This window comes from Acomys minous, assembly GCF_964271855.1.
Source record: "Acomys minous genome assembly, chromosome: 8".
Taxonomy (NCBI): domain Eukaryota; kingdom Metazoa; phylum Chordata; class Mammalia; order Rodentia; family Muridae; genus Acomys; species Acomys minous.
In genome coordinates, this window is record NC_140489.1 from 58,652,555 (window position 1) to 58,672,831 (window position 20,277).

Below are 20,277 nucleotides of genomic sequence, written 5' to 3' on the forward strand. Positions count from 1 at the left end.
ATAAAGTTTTATTGCAGAAGGGTCGCCATGTGTCTGAATGCTTTTGCACATAGTAAAGGCAGACTGCCCCATTGGCTTAGCTCACCAGCTCCTTTTCACCCCAGCCATAAAGACCTCTCCTCCTGCTGCTGCTCCTCCTCTCTCCCCTCCCCTCCCCTCCCCCTCCCCTCCCCTCCTCCCTCTCCCTCCTCTTCCCTCCCCCCTCCCTTCCTCCTTCCCCTCCTTCCTGAAGGTTGAAAAGTCTTCAGGTATGCTGTCTTCATCAGGTCAGGTTGTCAAATGCAGGAACTTCATGGAAATTATCTACTCATGGTTAAATGGCTGCATGCAAACAAATCTCCAAAACCATGTGATGAGATTTATAAATTTCGATTTTAAATAGGCTCTTTTGGTTGTTTGAGAAAAGGTCTCACCATCTAGCCCTGGCTAGTAACCTCATCATGTAGGGGATAAGGGGCTGCTGAAACTCCTGGATCTCCACCCCACCCCCACCCCCGCCTCTCCAGTACTGTGATTACAGGTGTGAGCTATCAAGCCCGCTTTTAAAACGGGATCATTTTAATAAAATAAATGGCAGTCTCGGGGGGAGTTGACAGTTTATTACAGAAGCATGAGTTTGAATGGTGTGTCGTATACATAAGAGCTGCCATTAAATAATTGTGTGCTTCAGTATGATAATAGTCTCAAAGGCCAACCGCAGGATTTGATATCAGAGACTCTTAGCAGTTTTGGACGCCTGCATTGTGCCCTTACTTGAATTTACCTGAAGGAAGTGCAGAGGAGGGGGGGGGGCTTTGGTTGATTAGGAGCTGTTGAATTTTTACTTGGCCTCTGTTTTGTCACATCGCTTCCTAACACATTCGAAGAAAGACTTTCCAGAGTCCAATCAAAGACTGTAGGGACTCCGCAGAGCAATCCCTCAGGCTCAGAGTCCAGTGGGAATCTCACTGACACTTCTTTATCCATAGTCAATCACCGTGGAAAGGAAGACTGAGGATAATGGATGAAGAGAAGGAGCTTTTAGCATCCACTGTCCTTCAACCCAGAGTGGCAAAAGGAGGGGGAGATGGAGATGAAGATAGGCAGGTCAGCTCCCCTGTGTAAGAAGGACCTCTGCTTCAAACTGCCCCACCCCCCAACCCCGCCCACTTCAAACACTATCCTTAGCCACCCCCACTTTGCAGTGGCTCTCGGAAAGAGCTTGGTGAATATCGCCCCCTCCCGGTCTGCTGGAAGCTCCGATGCAGGCTGAATCTGCTGCTTCCAAAGTCAAGCACTCTGACTCCGTGCCCACTGTGCAGCCCCTTCTGTGAGTCTTAGTCCTCTGACCTGGATCTCAGGCCCCGGTCCATGAGACCTATCCGCAGCGTCAGAAGGAGCAGAACCTCTCATTGAGGGCTACTCCTGGCCCTATGCTCAGTAGGCGCCCCCTCCCTCCCCCGCAGACCTCCCCACCCTGACAGTCCTTAAGTTTGGCGCTGCGACGGACAGGCCATAGGTACCGGTTAGCAATCACCAGCCCAGTCCCTCCTGAACACTGGAAACCTGGTACCGTGAGCAGAGGCACCCCAACAGATGGCTCCCAGGACACCTGCCCACGGGCTGATACCTCTAGTCGAGGTGTAGGTGCTGAGCCAGGCAGGTGCAGGCTGGAGTTCTACCCAAGTGACTAGCACTCGCCAGATTCTGAGATAGCTTCGGCTGCCTGCGCCAAGCTCTACAGCGCAAGCAAAGCGGCGGCGTGGCTGGGATTCCCGGCCGGCTGGGTCCTGCATGGGCTTTGATCAGCAACGGTTGGCAGAGGGAATGGGCTGTGGCGCCATCTCCCGAGGAAACCTGCTCCACCGCTGCTTCCAGGTAGCTTTTAGCATCCCTGCTAAGAATTACCTTGCGTAAACTGTCTAAACTAAACCAAAGGTTGATGATGAGAGGAAGCGCCCACAGGCGGGCTGAGCTGCCAAAAGCCCCAGGTTCTAACGCACACTGGGAAGAAGAATCAGAATACAAACTAACTAACTAAACTGAACTAAACTACACTAAACCAAAAACTTCCTGGAAGTCAGGGATCCTCTACTCCCTTAAGGCTTCACAAAAGAAGATGGCTCACTCCCCTCTTAAGGCAGGTTCCAAGGCTAGGGGCAGGAAACTGTGGTCAGAGAGGCATCTAGTTCTCCACCACTTGGGAGAAAAGATTCTCTGTTCCTTTGTGCCAAACGGTCTGACATTTCCTAGAACAATGTCCTAATTGAGGGGGAGGGGGCAGCGGGGGAGGAGGCACAAAATTTCTAGCCTCCTCAGGAACACAGAAAGAACGGTTTTCAGAATTATGTACCAGCTACTAATTACAGCCCAGTCTCTGCTCACGGGCGCCCCATCCTCTGGCTTCCATATTGCCTCATTTTTGAGAAGTTGAGCTTCTGTTTAAAGGCTACTGTTCTTCTGGAAGGGGCAATAGCAGCGTAGAAGTTGATGTCTTCCTAAGCGCGGTAATTAAAAGTCAGCTGGGAAGGTAGAATCTCCAGGTGGGATGCAAGAACTAGCCTCTCAGTCCATTCGTGTGGATTATGCCGTTTTTACAATTACTCTTTCCATCCTACCCTGGCCTGAGAAGACCTTGCTGGTCCCTATAATTTGAATCTTAAATGACTCCCAAAGGCCCAGGTGGTGGGGGCCTCCTGGATGCTGTCTCTGGCTCTCCTTCTCTTTCCTCTCCTTTCTCCTCCTTCTCTTCACATGGCTCAGAGTCATGTCCACTCTGGGCTCTCCCAGATGTCCCGGCCTGTCTAGGCCCTCATGCGTATCTGTAATAAATCTTCTTCTCTCCCATATCTAGGAGCAGTCATGGTCCTTTCCTCTTTATTTCTTTTTTTCATTCATGGTGTAGTGGTTAAGAGCACTTGCTCTTGTAGAGGACCCAGGTTTGATTCTCAGCACTCATATGGAGGCTCACATCTATCGGTAACTCCACTTTTAGGGGATCCAACACCCTCTTCTGGCCTCCAGGGTACTGCGTGCAAGTGGTACACAGCCATAAATGTGCATTAAAAAAAAAACCCCACCTACAAAAAAAAAGAGAGAGAGAAAACCAAGGCAATGTACATAAGGAGTGATGGGCAGAATAGGCTGTGTGAATGCTCATGGTCACTGTGACTCTGTGCTTACACCTCTGCTTTCCATCCTCCTTCTTGAAGAATAGTGACCCCCTTTACATGGTGAAAATCTTCTGATGGCCAAAGACCAGTCATGATGGAAAGCCCTGAGTCACAGGTTTCAGATCTCCCTGAGAGCCCTTCCCACAGGAGCTGAAGGCTGTGGTGGATTTGGCTGCAGGCATCATTCCTTTAACCTTTCCCTGCCACTTTTTCAGAGACCTCACTTCCTGCTTCAGTGGAAGCCACAAACCACAAGCTCTTGCAAGGTCAATAAATTTAATTTCCTTTTTCGATAAGACTGCTAGAATACGGAAACCCTTACATCATGCCTGCACATTTTTCAGTCCAATAGAGGACAATTGCATATATCCTTTCTCTTATTGATCTTAGCGAACTGGAGTAGTCTGCATATGGAGATAATGAATCACTGAGAGAGACTCACCCAAGGTAGGAAGAGGCAGAGATGGTACAATTTTACTCATGCTTTGTAAAACATTTGAAAACTTTTAGAGGTAATCTTGGGCATAATTTAATCTGATTGATATAAGGAATCCAACAGCCCATTTGTTTATCCTTTGAAACAAGCATAGTCTGGGTCTTTGGGTCTGGGCTTCGTATCAGAGATACTAAGATGGGTAAGCCATTGCCTTTAGGATGCTCACAGTGCAGTGAGGGATGGGATGTGTAAACACACAGTAACACCAAGATAATGATATTGGAGGCTAGTGAGATGAGTCAGCACTTAAGGGCACTGACTGCTCCTCCAGAGGACCCATGTTCAATTCCCAGTACCCACCTGGCAGCTGACAACCATGTAGGACACCAGTATGAGGAAATCTACTCCTTGTTCTCACCTCTTTGGGCACCAGCCATGCACATGGTTCACAGATACACATATGCAGACATAACACCCATGCATATAAATAAATTAATAAGTAAATTTAAAAGAATTAAGATGGTGGGTTTAGACACAATATTGACTGTAAGAGATCACCAAAGGGTATCTTCAGGTTGATGAAAGCATTCACAATTTATGAAAAACATAAAAGAAAAACAAAAATAATTGAAAAAGGAGAGCTGAGCTTGGTGGTACAAGCCTATAACCACAGCACTCAAGAGGCCGAGGAGTGAAGAATGTCTCAAGTTCAAGGTCACCCTGGTCACAAGATAGAAAATACTGAGATTCACCAATATAATTCATGTATTCGTTATACAATGTTTGTCAAGGGAGAGGCTGAAAATTCTCTAGTTTCTCAAATAGGTGGTTCGTACGATTGAGAATATTCACAGCTATGCACAGGACTCCACTTTTCATCCCAGTACTGGGAGGCTGAGGCTGGAGGATTGGTTGACATGAGTTTAAGAGCCAGCCTGGGCTACATAGTGAGACTCTGTCTCAAAAAAGCCCCAAACCAAACTTCTCTCCCCAACCCCTATTTAATGACAAAAACTTAAGGTTCCTAACAGGGAGTTTGAGTAATATAATTTCTTAGTGAGAACAATAAATTATCTTCCTGAAAAAAGAACAGCCACCCAGAAGATAGGAATGCTTAGGTTGATTCATAAATTTAATCAGCACATTCTTTGTCATCTACGTAAGGTATGGGGAGTACTGATGGCCGATGGCTTACAGAGCCTCCCTAGGCTAGGTCATGGTGGTGCACAACTTTAATTCCAGTACTTAGGAGGCAAAGGTAGGTGGCTCCCTGGATTTGAGGCCTTGATTGTCCTTGGTCTCCCAACCATGTAGCACATCCCCGAGGACGTCTGTGTTCCTCATGTTCAAGTATAGAAGTTTACTAACAGTGTTCAGAGAAGTAAATCATCACATGGCTAACACAGAAGGTTACAGAATCTCTCTCATATGCTATTTTCTCCCTGTCTTCCCATCTCCCATGTGGAACTCACACTGGTTTCCACGAGCCACAAATATGCACTTGGCCTTTATTTCCCTTGTAAATATCCAAGAAAGAACCATAGAAGAAAGCCACCCTTCACGTCTCTGGTGTCCGGAAGCACATAGGGGTCAGAGTGATGTGTGGGTGCACATATGTGTCTCACACTGTAAAACATGAGTGACCTTTTCCTATTGCTCACATGCCTTTCAGAAATAGTCTTTCACTCTCTACAGCACGGGATGTCTTAAGGTTTCAATCAGAGATTTGCCATCGACAGCACACAAGGCGTTAAACTCCACCTTAATTTGTATGTGTTGTTATGACATGAATGTGTCCTCTTGACCTCAGCTATCCATATGTCTCTCCTAATGAAGTTGAGAAATTAAAAACACAGGATGTGCATATGACATTTGAGTCTACCTAAAACAGGTGTGCTGGAAGAAAATTTTGGCTGTATGACTCACTAGCCTTAATTAAAGAGGTTTCTTATCTGTGTAACCTCCATATTTCTGAGTAAAACACTGATGGAAGGCAGGGAAATCTTTTGGGACTTTGTGTTTTGCATTTTTTGGGTTAGATGTTGATAAAGGAAGAAGGAATTCAGGTCCACAAAGTGAGTTCTCAGAGAGTTTTATGCCTTTTATTTTTCACAAAAGTAGCAAGTACGGAGGTAAATAAAAGATAAAGACAGATGAATCTTAAAATTTAAAGCATGAGCTAGGCATGGTGGTGCACGCCTTTAACCCCAGTGCTTTTAGGCAAAGGCAGGTGGATATCTGTGAGTGTGAGCCTTATAGATATAGAAAGTTCCAGGACAACCAGGGCTATGCAAGGAGATCTGTCTCAAAAACCAATAGGTGAATAAACATAAATATTAAAGCATAGCCACATTCTGATTAACAAGATAAATGCTGATAAGCTTTAGTGAATTTTCTTCTACATTGTCCTCATACCCACAGTCTCCCTCTGAGAGAAAGAGAAAGAGAGAAAGAGAGAGAGAGAGAGAAAGAGAGAGAGAGAGAGAGAGAGAGAGAGAGAGAGGAGAGAGAGAACGCACAGATGTATGCTAGCTTCCTAAATTAAATCAGACTGTATTTGCTTTTATAGTTAATAAAGTATCTTTTTCTATTAAGACACTTTCAAATTTTAGTCTATGAAACAGCTAGATTAATTCAAATTCCCAGTGACTTCAAAATATCCTTTATAGGGACCAATCCTTTGATATCTGATTGAATCTGAACATATAAAGAAAAAAAAGTCATCCTCAGCTCTGAACTCCTTTTGCCACTTAAACAAGAATGGTCTACTTGCTGAGTCTTCATGGACACCTTTAATTTTCTTTCCCACTTCCATAAATCTAGATGAAACCAAGAAGTCAACACTTCTTGTATCATATTCTTTCTTGACTTTAAAAAAAATTCTTGGGTTACTCCACATGTAGTATTTTTTACTTCATTCATGCACACCAAACATGTTGACTCATTCTGTCTCTTGGGTGCCTCTTTTAGCCCTCACACCTCATTGAAGTTCCATTAAGTACAGGCAAATAGGCTCAAAATAGTTTCCTCTCGCAGCTGTTTCACCACTGGCCGCCTTGTGGAGCTCTACGCTCCTGCTCTGGGTCTGAGGCTCCCCAGCAACCTTACAGGCCAGAGGGCTTCCCCTGGCTGGAGGCCTTCAGGCTTGATGCTTCCAAGTGGCTCTGCCTTCCCACATGAGCCATTAAGAAGGCTGAGATTTATCCAAAATGCTGGCATTGTTGCTTTTCTCTGCTCCCAACTCACTCACCTGTGGCCTTCCCAGAGAGATTTTCAATGTCCTTTGGCAGTCAGAAGTCACCTCACTTATTCTACACTCCAGCAGCCTCAGCTGTCCTAAGCATAGTTCTTTAAGCCCTGGCTTACAATCCAGACAGTTTCTGGAACTTCCTGCAGAGTTAGCCTTTGCCTCTGCACTTGGGGCTTCTGTCAGTTCTTCTGGAAGTTCTCCACTTGCCAGGTTTATTTTAATCTTGTTTGTCATTGGTAATGACTTGAAAGCTGATTTAAAAAAAAAATCATTTCAAAGGGACATTTGCAGATGGTAAAAAAAAAAAAAAAAGATCCACAGCAAATGTGTATCGTCTGACATGAGCAGGCTATGTCTATAGTGGGGACCTTGGGGGCTTGGGAAATTAGCAAAGCCTTTCCCTAGTCAGGTTCTGTCCAACTGGAAGAACTGTGGTGGCTTGAATCAGAATGGCTCCCATAAGTTCATACATCTAAATGCTTAGAGGGTGGCACTATTTGAATGGATTAGGAGGTGTGGCCTTTTCGGAGGAAGTGTGTCACTGGGGCTGGGCTTTGAGGTTTCAAATGTTCAAGCCAAGCCCAGTGGCTCACTCCTCCACTACCTGTGGATCCTGATGTGGCCCTCTCAGCTATGTCTCTAGCAATATGTCTGCCTGCACGCCACCCACCATGCTCACCTCCCTGATAATGCACTAAACCTCTGAAGCTATAAGCACGCACCAATTAAATGTTTTCTTTTATAAGAGTTGCCACACTTATGGTGTCATCTTTTCATAGCAATAGAACACTGGCAAAGATGAAGAGGTTGACCAGTTGTACACGGACTAGCAACTGCAGCTTTCTTCTCCAGGATGAAGGCAGAAAGAGATTGCTCCCCTACAGAGCAATCCTCCCCTTGTGTTGTACACAATAAACACTGTGAGGTTCTGTGTTGTGGTGGTAACTGGCATAACTCCATCAGAGTGTGCACATCCCAAGTGACCACAGCTTTTCTGTATCCGTGAGTCTACCATTTCTTTAGTATCTGTCCTTTCTTCATTTCCCCATTGCCTGAGCCAGGTTTGCAGACACAAACCAAAGGCAGACCTTTGAAGACTGTGGGCATTTGATTGTAGGAACATAAGACATTGTTAACTGACAAATTCAAAAGAGAGTACATACAATCTCACATAATTGTTTGCATGATCTGATGGCCAAGTCTTTTTTTTTTTGTATTTTGTATTTTTTAACATATATATTTACATTATTACAAATATGTAAAATAAACTATATACAGCAAGAGGAACCAGGAAATTATCAAGAATCATATGTATGTTACGTTCATAGTGTTTTGGCTATTTGTATTTGGCAACTTTGAAGAAAACATTTTCCTATCTTGGTGAGTCTGAAATTCTGAATGTAAATCAATATCTATCATATCTCATCACTATCAACTTAAAACATCTATTTAGACCTAAAAATATCTTACCCCCTAAACAACTAAGCTTAATTGTAAAACTAAACTATCTGGTCTTCAACCCCATCAGAGACTTGAGAAGGAATAAAATGAATTACCTGAGTAAACAGGAAGTGTAATTTAGCAGCTTCCAAAATGAAAAAAAAAAAATGACAGAGACAGTTTGGTGCCTGAACAGTCACCGAAAACTCTCTATAACATTGAAGCATCATGTTCAGCCCTCTGGCCCAGTATATCTGACAGACATATTTGTGAGGCAGGAACTATTGAAGAATTGCTTACTCTGTCTTGGCAGAGTTTGGCCATCAACTCTGCCTGCATCTAAGCTTGCCTATTTTTAGCCAGAATTCTGTCAGTGGCCAAAACGAGAACATTTGCCCAGTGGCTGGTTTGCCGCATTTGAATGACGGCCAAATCTTATCACTGGTTATATTATGAGGTTGGAAAATGCTTGTGTTTACTATTTCTTTAACAATAAGCATGGTTTAAGGCCAGTGAGATTGCTCCTCGGTTAAGAGTACGGTTTGCTCTTCCAGAAGATCCAGCTCAATTCCCAGCACCCACCTGGTGGTTTCATAACAATTTGGAACTCCAGTTCCACAGGATCTGGTGCCCTCTGCTGGCCTCCACTGTCACTGCATGTGCATGATATACAGACACATATGCAGGCAAAATAGCTACATATAAAATAAAATAAAACAAATCTTTAAAAGACAATAAACATAGTTTGCTCTTGCAATTATAAAAAGGGGCATATGTATGTGTATGTGTGTTTGTATATTGGCAAAACCTGGGTTCCTTCCCCCAAGTTAGGGTTCTCTGTATAACTACCCTGGAACTTGCTTTGTAGACCAGGGTGGCCTCGAATTCATAGATATCTTCTCTCCCTCCCGCCTGCCTCTCCCTCCCAAGTTCTGGGATTAGAGGTGTGCACCACCACACCTGGCTAGGGAAAGGTGGTTTTTTGTTTTGGTTTGGGTTTTTTGTTTGTTTGTTCGTTTGTTTGTTTGTTTTGTTTTAGGTGTGCACTTTTAAAAGAACTAAATTATGGCTCTGCTTGCGGATAGAAATCGAAAGCACACCCGTCAACAGAAATGGAGGTTTTCCGGCGGTTCTACCATATCCTCCTGTTTCACCAGTGCCAACCATCTACATGTACAGTAACTGTTCTTCAGCAAAAGCAAGTCAGATTAAGAATACAAAATGTAAGCTGAGCACTTACCAAGTGTAGACCTGGGAGCGCTAACTCGAGAGGTCTGCCCCAGCTGAGATAAACCTTATGTGGGCATAGAGCAAAAGCCTGGCTCTGAACTGGATTCTTCAACAAGGGCCGCTTTTCTTTTGTACTAGAGCCTCCCCCCCCCCCCAAGAGACCTGATAAATTCCGGGCCTCGTTCCAGGAGTTCTAATCTCTGACACTATAAATGTCACATCACCCGTTTAATCGGATTCCAAAAGGCCTTCTTGGCGCACAAATATGAGAAATATTGAGGCAGGTCAACTACAAAGACCAAACAGTTCATCGATCAAGGCTTCAGCTGAAATTAAAATTTGCTGTAAGAAAAATGTGATAAATCTAGTATTGCTTAAAAGTCTCCAAAGCAGCAGCAAGCAACAACAGAAGCAAGTTGCGTGCCTGTTCCACGTGTACAGCTTCCGCCTTGGGACTTCAAAGGAAGCGACTCAAGTCCGGAGGGAGATGCTCCACTCTGCTGAGGAGATATTTATGGGGCCGTTATGGCGCCTACGATGCTCCTATTCTTCTCGCCGTTGGAGTCTCCAGATTTCCAGGGCCATAGGAAACAGAAGGTTTGAGGCTTTGGAAAGTGGCTTTGCTTCTTCCCGTCACACCAGTGAATCGCGTTCACATTGCTGGCGTTGAGTTTGAGCTGGTGTCATTAATCCTGTTTGCATCACTTCATGCACGGTCGGATCTCACGAAGTCCTTCATAAATACCGTAGGTGGAGTGAAGAGTGGGTAGCTATGAGGATAATTTAACAAACATCACAAAAGAATAGCATGTGTGGTTTATATAGTGGTGATTAGCAAGATACAAATAATCTACTGCAGTTCCGAAGCAAGTTTTTCTTTCCGGTACTGATGCAGACTGGAAGGCACCAACTTGTTCATCTGTTGGGGGAGGGGGGCTGACTTTCTTAGCCTCACAGTCTTACCTTTGCAACATCACAAAACCAACATGTGGCACCGTCAGCGCCCACAGTTTTCAATCACCTCATTCGAGTGCAGTACCCATAAACAATGCAATTCATCACAAAGAACCATAGGGAAATGCTCCTTCCTTACTTCATGTTCCTGTGTCCTTTTCTTCATCCTAAAATAATTCATGTAACTAGGAAAACTGCTTCCCCTTCAAAATGTTATAAATTATTTTATGTACCAGAAGAAATTTTCGGTTATGCTTTGTTTAAGATGAAGCTATAATATGCACCTATGGATTCATACTTCTACTGGAGACTTCAAATTTGTTCTTTTATATATATATATATATATATATATATATATATATATATATATATATAAAATTTACCATTATCTTATTTTTTAATTCATCTTGAAGCAGTCTGAGATACATATGCTAAAAATTAGAGTCAAATGTTATAAAATCATATTATTATCTAATCAAAATTTTCTTAGCATCTTCCAAATTTCAGGTAATGTTTGAATTTCCAATGATTCATCTAAAAAGTATGTGTTGGAAGTCCTTGTTTAACCCAAAATACACACATTATTTGGTGGCTGCCTCTTACATGTATCTTAATATTTCTTCCCTTCTCTTACTTAAGCCATTGGCTTACTGAAGATATAAAGTCAACTGTAATGCTGACTAGTAATCTACTAAATTTAATTTAATCTACTAAATTTAGAATAAAGGTGCCTACTTTGACATCTTAAGAGTTGTCCCCTGAAGCAGGTTAAAAAAAGAGGCACAAATCTTCGGGTGATACAACTTTGATCTAAAACTGAACCATCTGATCTGTCCACATAGTTATCTTTATACTAATTTTTTAACCTTTTAGGGGATATGTAAAAAATAAGTATGCTATAATGTGATTTCAAAAGGTGTGTCTGCCTAATTTGTTTTGTAAATAATTTGTTACTAAGGTTTACTTTACTTTCAACAGTGACAGGATTGGGTCTGTCTTACTACAGTATTCTCAGGGCATGGCAGAGCCTGGCAGAGGTTAACGCTCAAAGAATATCTGTTGAATGAGTGAGTGAATAAATGAACATGTGTTGTGCTTCACCAAAGTGTGGCAAGGCCTTGAGTTGACTAGCACCTCAGGCTTTACAGATCTCCTGTGTATAGCCTCTCATTTGATCATGCAACAACCACATAAGACAAACATTGTAATCTCCATTTAACAGACAAGCAAACAAGATGGAAGTCATTATTCAAGCATGTGGTAGGCATAAATAAAAGTGAGACTAGGTCCCAGGGTGTTTTCTTTTCATCAGCTGTCTGACTCTTTACACAACTTCACGCACTGTGTTAGGGCAGATGTGCACACTACTTTACAACTTGCAAAGCCCCTTAGATCATTTGCTCTTTTCAGTAACCAATCAAATCAAGAATAACTGTCTCAATTTTATAGATGAGGAAACTAGACCTAAGTTCTATTAAGATTAAAGTCTTTTTGCTTCAAATTCTTTTGGTTCCTACCACACAATTTGTTCATAGCACACAGTTTTGTGTTCCTACTTTACTCCGTAATGAAGATGCGGTTCCTTTGTCTTTTTTTTTTTAACCTCCCTAGCATACTCATGCCTAGTCAGGAACCTGTCGCAGCTTATAGACATGTTCATATATTGTACTTTCCTCTCACTTGTGTCACTGCAGACATGTTCCTATCACTGGAGTTTCTCCTTCACCTGTTTCTATTCTCAGCAGCAGATGAAGCCTACACACATTCTGGTGACTGGCTGAGTAATAATCTGTATTTCAGATGCATCTCTGTTTAAACAGAAATCAAGAAGTGAATGGACTAGTCTAGTGTGAGTCATTCTGAAGGTGAATTGCTGTTTAAAAGGCTGGTATGACATCATTTTTATATTTTTAGACCAAATAATAAAATGGAAAGCCACCTAGTCCACTAAGTAGTTGGGGATGTAGGAGTGGCTTAGATATTAAAAGAGTGATGAAAATTTGACCATTAGAAGAAAACTTTCATCCCTTTGAGCTCATGCATACACATACATGCACACATACACATTTTTTACAAACCATTGTTTTCTTCCCAATAAAAGAAAATTCCACCAGACATTAAATTTTTCCCTGACTAATTAAGAAATATCTTCCAAAAGGAGTTTCTTAAGTTTTACCTTGAACTCAGGTCTCAGTAACAGTAAAATGCAGGACTTGGGTATCTACCTCCATGAACCTTGGGAATGATACTTTGAAACATTTGGAAGATTTGTATTGGAGGAAGGGTTGGCGTGGCATGTGGGAGCATTTTTATTATGCACATTCTTTTATGGGTTGTGGGTAGATATTTTCAATGTGCTGTTTTCCTGAGTTTTATGGAGTTCTTGGACCTTGTGGATATAAACATCTGGGAATAAATGGCTGGGTGTGAGAAAAACTTTATGCTATATTTTCTGAGAAGAAATACAGTCGTGTTATGTTAAAAATACGTAATAAATTATCCACAATGGAAACAATAATTTGATAAGTATACTAACAGCGCATAAGTCAAATAAATGCAAACATTTTTAAATAAGAGCCCTTCTGTTGGCTGAATGTAAATGTCTCGCTGTGTCTCGTCCACTTGCATGTGATCAGATGACCTAGCTGCCCATCTCTATGAGTTCCCACGGGAGCTATGGTGCAGGCCTGGTGAGGAAGACTAGGGACGGGATGAAAAGATCCCATCACTGGGCTTCTTCTAGAGTTAAACTGAGCTGGTAACCAAAATTTTCATTTCATGGCAGTCACTTGCAGAGGGGGAGAAAAATCAGTGTGTCTACAGGGAATTCCTCTTTGAAAGTCTTCCTAGTTCCTTCCTTTCTTGGCCCTCAATATTGTGGTCCCATAACTCTAGAGATCTTTCCAGTGCTGTGTCCTTTTCCTGCCCTTGCATTTCCCTTTCTATAACGCCTTTTTCAAACACCCTGTGGGAAATGCTGACACGACACATCCCAGCATGTAGGGACTGGAAATGCCATCTCCTATGCCATTGCAGAGCCCTCCTAGCCTCTCAGTGTGGATTCCTGCTCTGTTCACATGACCTCTTGTCTATGCCCGTTCTCATCTGTGTATGAACAGCAGTCCGTCCCTTCAGCTGTCTGGCAGGGTACTCACTTCCTCTGGCACGGCTTTACCAGCTTTCCAGAGAAAAGTGTTCTTCACAGTTGCACTTTGTCTGGGACAAACTTGGTGAAACTGCGTGAGTATGCGGCTGGTAGAAAGAGTTAATTCTGTCCTTGGTGGCTGCAGCCCTAAACAGAACTGTCATCAATGTAACAGACCCCAATATAACAGAAGCTCAGATACTTATGGGAGAATTGAGACTAAGTTTTATACAGCTTTGATTTTACCCTTCTGATTGAAATTGATCCAAGCTGAGCATAGTAAGAGGTGACAGAAGAAGAGAAAAGGGGGGAGGGAGTGAGAGGGAAAGAGGACAGGAACACATGTGCATGTTCAAAACCCTAATAAGATTGGGTGGGAGCCATTGAGTACCTGGCCGACTGCAATTGCAAAATCTGCTTTCACCATCAGGGGTGGGGTTGGCCATCTGGAAGTGATTTCATTCTGTGATTACCTTTGGACCGCAATGCTTGTCGGTTCTTTACTAACAAGCACAGACCCAGAGCAAGCCTTTCATGCTAACAAGCAAACAAGCCATCCGCCTGCAGATTTCAAAACCAGAGGCAGGAGGCGGATGTGAAGTGGGTCAAAATTCTGCAGCTTCTCAGAGGGAAAGAAGTTCAGAGAGAGAGAGAGAGAGAGAGAGAGAGAGAGAGAGAAGGAAAGTGGGAAAGGGAGAGAGAGAGAGAGAGAGAGAGAGAGAGAGAGAGAGAGAGAGCTTTGTCCTTCTAAACCTCCTTTCACAGCACATGGAAATGAACAATTATTCCATATATCATAAGCCCACTCATTGTGGAATGCAACTAATACTGCCCTCAGGCAAACAGTAAGAGTCTTAAATCTGTTTAACAGAAAGTGGCACACATGAGCAATGTCTGTGGGCCATCTTCCACTAGAACAGCTGGGGCCTCCAATCCCAGTGAGAAAATCTAAGAACTTCTCTGTGTGGCCTCCTTCAGAATGGACTAAAAGGCCCTGTGCAGACCTGGCCATTCATATTCACAAAATATCCATTCAAAATGTGGACAAGAGCTGGTGACAAAGGGCTGTAATCCCGGCACTTGGAGGCTGAGCAGAAAAGATCTTGAGTCTGAGGCCAACCTGGAAGACATAGTGAGACTCTGTATCAAATTAATTAATTACTGGATGATACTGGAGAGGTCAATATTTTTTTTTTCTACTCTAGAATGCTTTACCCTTCAAACCTTCCCTTGGTAATCTGTTTAAATTCTAAGACAAATGTGTAAATGGTTTTTTTAATAGATTTTTTCTTCTAAAATATTTGTTACATTTAAGGTACAAAATAAAATATACAGATTCATATTTATGAACCACATTTAAATATGTACCTGTGTCTTCGTCCCGTGCAAATCTGTCTGTATGTTCTCATTTAGTTAGCAACAGTATTCGAATAAGAGCAACACACACAGCTATAAAGCAACAACTGAGTATCCGTAACACTATAAGATAAGCAAGCTGTTTGCAAATTATCACTTAAAAGGGTAGAAATAGATGTTCTCGAGAAATTGAATTACCAAACATAAATTGTTTGTTTGCAAGGTGAAAGCAAGCTCTTCAAGACCACTTAGCAGATGAGCCTAGCAACCTTGAACATTCATTTTTATACTGAAAATCTCTGGTTATAGTGAGATGTTATGAAGTATACCATTATTTTAATAATTTGGATTGTGGTTTTATTTGTTTGTTTGTTTGTTTGTTTGTTTATTCTTTTTGAGATAGAGTTTCCATGTAGCCCATGCTATCCTGGAACTTACTATGTAGATCAGGCTGGCCTCAAACCCACAGGGATCCATCTGCCTTTGCCTGCTGAGTGCTGGGATGGATTGTAGTTTCAAGTGCAAAAGAAGAAAAGGCATTCTTTTGTCTGACAGCACAGAATCTCTAAGTCTATGGAGTGAAACCAATGGGTTGCTTGGGGACTTCTTACAGTTGTTAGCTAGTCATAGTGAAGGGAGCTGATTGTTTGTTTTTAGAGACAGCGTTTCTCTGTGTACCCCTAGCTGGTCTGAGAACTCTCTCTGTAGACCATACTGGCCTCAAACTCAGAGATCCACCTGCCTCTGCCTCCTGAGTGATGTCATCAAAGGTATGCACCACCACCACCCAGCTGGGATCTGATTTTTAATGCAGTATAGATTATCCCAAATATATATATATATTACTGAACACTCAGGCACCTTGGTGCTCACAGGCACTGAGTCACAGTAGCTTCCTTATTCTATAATGTTGTTTATTTTACAGAAAATAGACCATAGGTACTAAGCCTCAGGTGCCTAAACATCCCTGTTCCAGGCAGAGAACTTCACCAATGCCTGCTGGCATAACTGGGAGCATTTATAGGTAGACATTTAGTTCACCATCATCAGAAAGCTTCACCATAGATACAATAAATTCAATGTCACATTTCCACAGGAAATATTACTCATACACTGTACAGCTCAGTCTTGCAATGTGGACCCCCTGTACACACACACACGCACACACACACACACACACACACACACACACACACTTCATGTTTTAGGACCAATTAATTTGGTCATGATCCTAAAGCCTCAAATCCTAACTTAGCAGAACAAAAAGTCCTTCCTTGCCTACACAACACTGGTGATTAACTTTGTCTTGTTGTGGTTCTGCTTTATTTGGCTGTCCGTTTCATGTTAATTCCTTCAATACTAAGTGTATAAAGTAAATACAGTAATGAGGTCTCTATGCATCTGCAATGCTTCAAAAAGGCCATGCACGTTCACTAAGGCAGGGATGCAAGCAAGAGGTCCCCAGACTATACCATCAGGAATGCAGACTGCTGCTCAGCCTCATCAGATTACGTGTGAGAAGAACTGCATCCGACTGCCATGGTGAACAGAAAACACCAGAGGAGTTTTGACTAAACTATTGTAAGCTACTACACTGTTCCTGAAAGGGTATGGGGCCACAGAAAGAATGGCAGCAGAAACAGCCCACTTGGCAATGTTGTCTACGCCTTGCTCATGTGCAGTCCTTCTCTCTTCAAGTCTGCCCTGCGTTCAGTGCATGAGAACGAAGCTTCAAATCATCTTCATCTTGGGCTTCCTCTACCACAATTGATAAGTTCTGGAGGAGGGTGTGCTATGGGGCAAGAATATGATCTATGATCAAATTTCTGTTGAACAGAAGAAAGCTTTTTCATGTCCTTGGATGTTCCAGGTGTGGCAATAGAACCTCATGTCCAAGACAGAGATCCAGCACCCTCTGTTTAGAAAGTGAAATCTGGTGATGTTAGAATATCCAGGATAATATCTGTGAGATCAGATAGTATCTTGTGAGAAGCTAATGGGTTTTGACATCAATATTCTCTTTGCTGATCTTCTGCTTGAACAAGTTTAAATTATCCAAATTGTTTCCCCAGAGTCTTGCTCACATCCTTCTTGGCCACCTCCACCTCAGTCATAAAGGGCATTATTTCTATGCACCTCAGCCCAATTGCAGACCGAAATATGTCTTAGAATCCTTAATTTGATGGAACCCACTATAAACAACAGGTCTCCCAAAACTATGTCTGTAATTTACACTACTGGCATCATGAAAAAAATCCATTTATTTTTAGCATTTACCAGCTTTTTAAAAGTTCTATGGTGAAGCTATTTAGACTTTAGAGGAAGAAGGTTGGAAAGAAAATAAATTTAATGAAGTAATAATAAGGCAATAATAATGATAATAACAAGTACCAATCTTTCAATAGCATATGAAAGATACCAGGTGCAATGCCAGTAAAGGAGAAAAAGAAATTGTTACACATTCATTGCCCTTCATGTATTCCTAATACAGTCGAACTACTGTCTTGTACTAATGAAAGCTTAAGTAACTACTCCTTCCTAAGGAATTGTATGAAATTATGTAGAAGTAAAATGAGTTAAAATGTTGGTAACACACTTAAGCAATCTTTATCTCACATTTTTACTCCTGCACATTTCACTTGGATCCCTTATCCCAAAAGAGCAAGTGCTTAGACAAATTATCTTTTGAAAAAGGATGCATTGTAGAAACTGCCCTTATCAATTCACCTTTTGAAGACATTCCTTTTGTAGAGGAATTTTAATCCAACAGCAAAGCTGCCCTGATCACATCTAAAGACCTTCTAGGGGTCTGTGTGATCTGATTGGAATATAGACACTCCCTTAGAACACACCTTTAATCCATGTGGCTGCAATCCCTTAGTACACAACTATAATCTCAAACAATGATATCTAATTGAGGGGCAGACAAAGTGACAAATCAGAGAAAGATTTGACAGAATGAGTCAGAGATAGGATATGCCCAACTCTTAGGAGAAAAGCTATTTAAAAGTGACACCACATGCTGGTGAGGATGTGGAGAGAGAGAGGAACACTCCTTCATTGCTGTTGGGAATGCAAACTAGTACAGCCACTTTGGAAATCTATCTGGTGCTATCTCAGAAAACTGGGAATAGGGCTTCCTCAAGACCCAGGAATACTCCTTGGAATATACTCAGATGATGCTCCAGCACACAACAAGAAAATTTGCTCAACCATGTTCATAGCAGCCTTATTCATAATAGCCAGAACATGGAAACAGACTAAGTGTCCCTCAGTAGAAGAATGGATAAAGAAACTGTGGTACATATACACTATGGAATACTACTCAGCTATTAAAAACAAGGAATTCCCGAAATTTGTGGACAAATGGATTGAGCTAGAAATGATCGTAATGAGTGAGTTAACCCAGAAGCAGAAAGACTCAAATGGTACACACTCACTTATATCTGCATACTAGCCCAAGGGGCATGTCCCACGAAAGCCTTCACTTACCAGGAAACTGAGACAGAGGGGAGGACATCCTATTGAGACTCTAGATGAGAGAAGCATGGGAGAATAGCAAAGTAGAAGAATCCAGAGGGTCCTAGTACCCTACAAGTAGAACATTATGATAGGCAGATTTGGGCCCAGGGTTCCTGCTCAAACTAAGGCACCAGCCAAGGACAATACAGGTGATAAACTTTAAACCCCTACCCAGATCTAGGCAATGGACAGAACACTCTCCACAGTAGAGTGGAGAGTGGGGTATGACTTTCACACGAACTCTGGTGCCTCATATTTGACCATGTCCTCTGGAGGGGGAGACCCAGTGGCACTCAGAGGAAGGATAGCAGGTTACCAAGAAGAGACTTGATACCCTATGAGCATATACAGGGGGAGGAAATCCCCCTCAGGAACAGTCATAGGGGAGGGGAATAAGGGGAAAATGGGAGGGAGAATGGGAGGATACAAGGGATGGGATAACCACTGAGATGTAACAAGAATAAACTAATAAAAAATTAAATAAATAAATAAATAAATAAATAAAATAAAATAAAAGCTATTTAAGAGCAATGCAGGGAGAAAAAGGGCAGTTTGGTCAGTTCTGTTGAGTGGACTTGAGTTCCTTGTAGTCAGCTGGGAGTCAGTCAGTCAGTTGAATGTAATTCATGAGTTCCATTTGGTTCTTGGAGTCAGTACAGTGGAGTTGAGTTAAGTTCAGCAGAACACACAGGAAAGGCAGAGAGAATAAACCAGACACAGGTGAAGGCAGAACAAGCCAGAAAATGGGAAGAAGCAAGATTAGAACAGATTGCCAGAGTTAGTCTGAGCACAAGCAGAGCAATTCAATGAGAAGCTGAGAAAAGCCAGTTTGAACCAATCAGCTTGGAGAGGAGTTCTTAAACAGAACAGCTGAGCTGGACCAGCCAGCCAGAGTTCAGAAAGAACTAGAAAAGATGAGCTTATTAAGCAGTACACCCAGGAGACACCAATTGCCTAAGGGGAATAAAAGTTATATTTACATTTTGTTATTTTGTTTGTTTTGGTTTTGAGACAAGAGTTCTCTGTGTAACAGCTCTGGCTGTCCTGGAACGTGATTTGTAAACCAGGCTGGCCTTGAAATCACAGAGATCCTTGCCTCCTGAGTACTGGGATTAAAGGTGTGTACCATCACATCTGGACTGAAGACAGACTGTGATGGAATTTCCCCTTGGTGTGACGAAACAGGAGACCATCTATAGGCTGTCACATAAGGGAGAAGCAAACACTGTTGTTCAGTTTATAAAAACTGCAATAAACTACAGAACATTGGCTTGCTCCAGGTTGGCTGGCATAAAATTAAACTGAATTCTCCAGCTCTTGGAGAGCTACTTGGCCAAGAAAAACTTGAACAAGGCTCTGGGGGAATGATCCTGACTGATTTAAACTTGAGGTTCAGCAGGAAGAGTTTGGCCATTTTCCACAATGCTAGTCTTTATACTGTGTACTCCCTTCTGTTTAAGGCTGCCCAAGCCCAGTGGTACGAATTGTTCTGTTTCCCACGCCTGTCATCTTACAGATGAGAAAGTGCACCTTTAGGTAATGTTCTTATCCAAAGTCAAGGACAGAAGGAGAGTTCAAATCCAGGGGACAAGAGAATGTGAAGGAAATATCCTGCATGAGTGTTGTGGCTCTTTCTTCAGTAAGCTACAAAATGACTCGATGTTTCCCCAGGGTTTGTATATAACACATACATGTGAGGTGCACTTGTGCAAACACATTGCTGTGAACTTCTCTAAGAAGATGGCTATGGCTATGGGTTGGGACACAGTTACATCTGTAAGGTTCTTGTTGC

The 20,277-nt window shown here is 42.3% G+C and overlaps 1 long non-coding RNA gene across 1 annotated transcript in view; it reads right to left on the bottom strand.

The window, feature by feature from the left end:
- Positions 1-7,177: 7,177 nt before the first annotated feature.
- The window catches only part of LOC311603543, a 30,384-nt gene continuing 17,284 nt past the window's right edge, over positions 7,178-20,277 (bottom strand). The window contains exon 3 of the long non-coding RNA XR_014781119.1: positions 7,178-10,278. This is a non-coding gene — a long non-coding RNA (uncharacterized lncRNA). The remainder of the gene's footprint in view (positions 10,279-20,277) is intronic.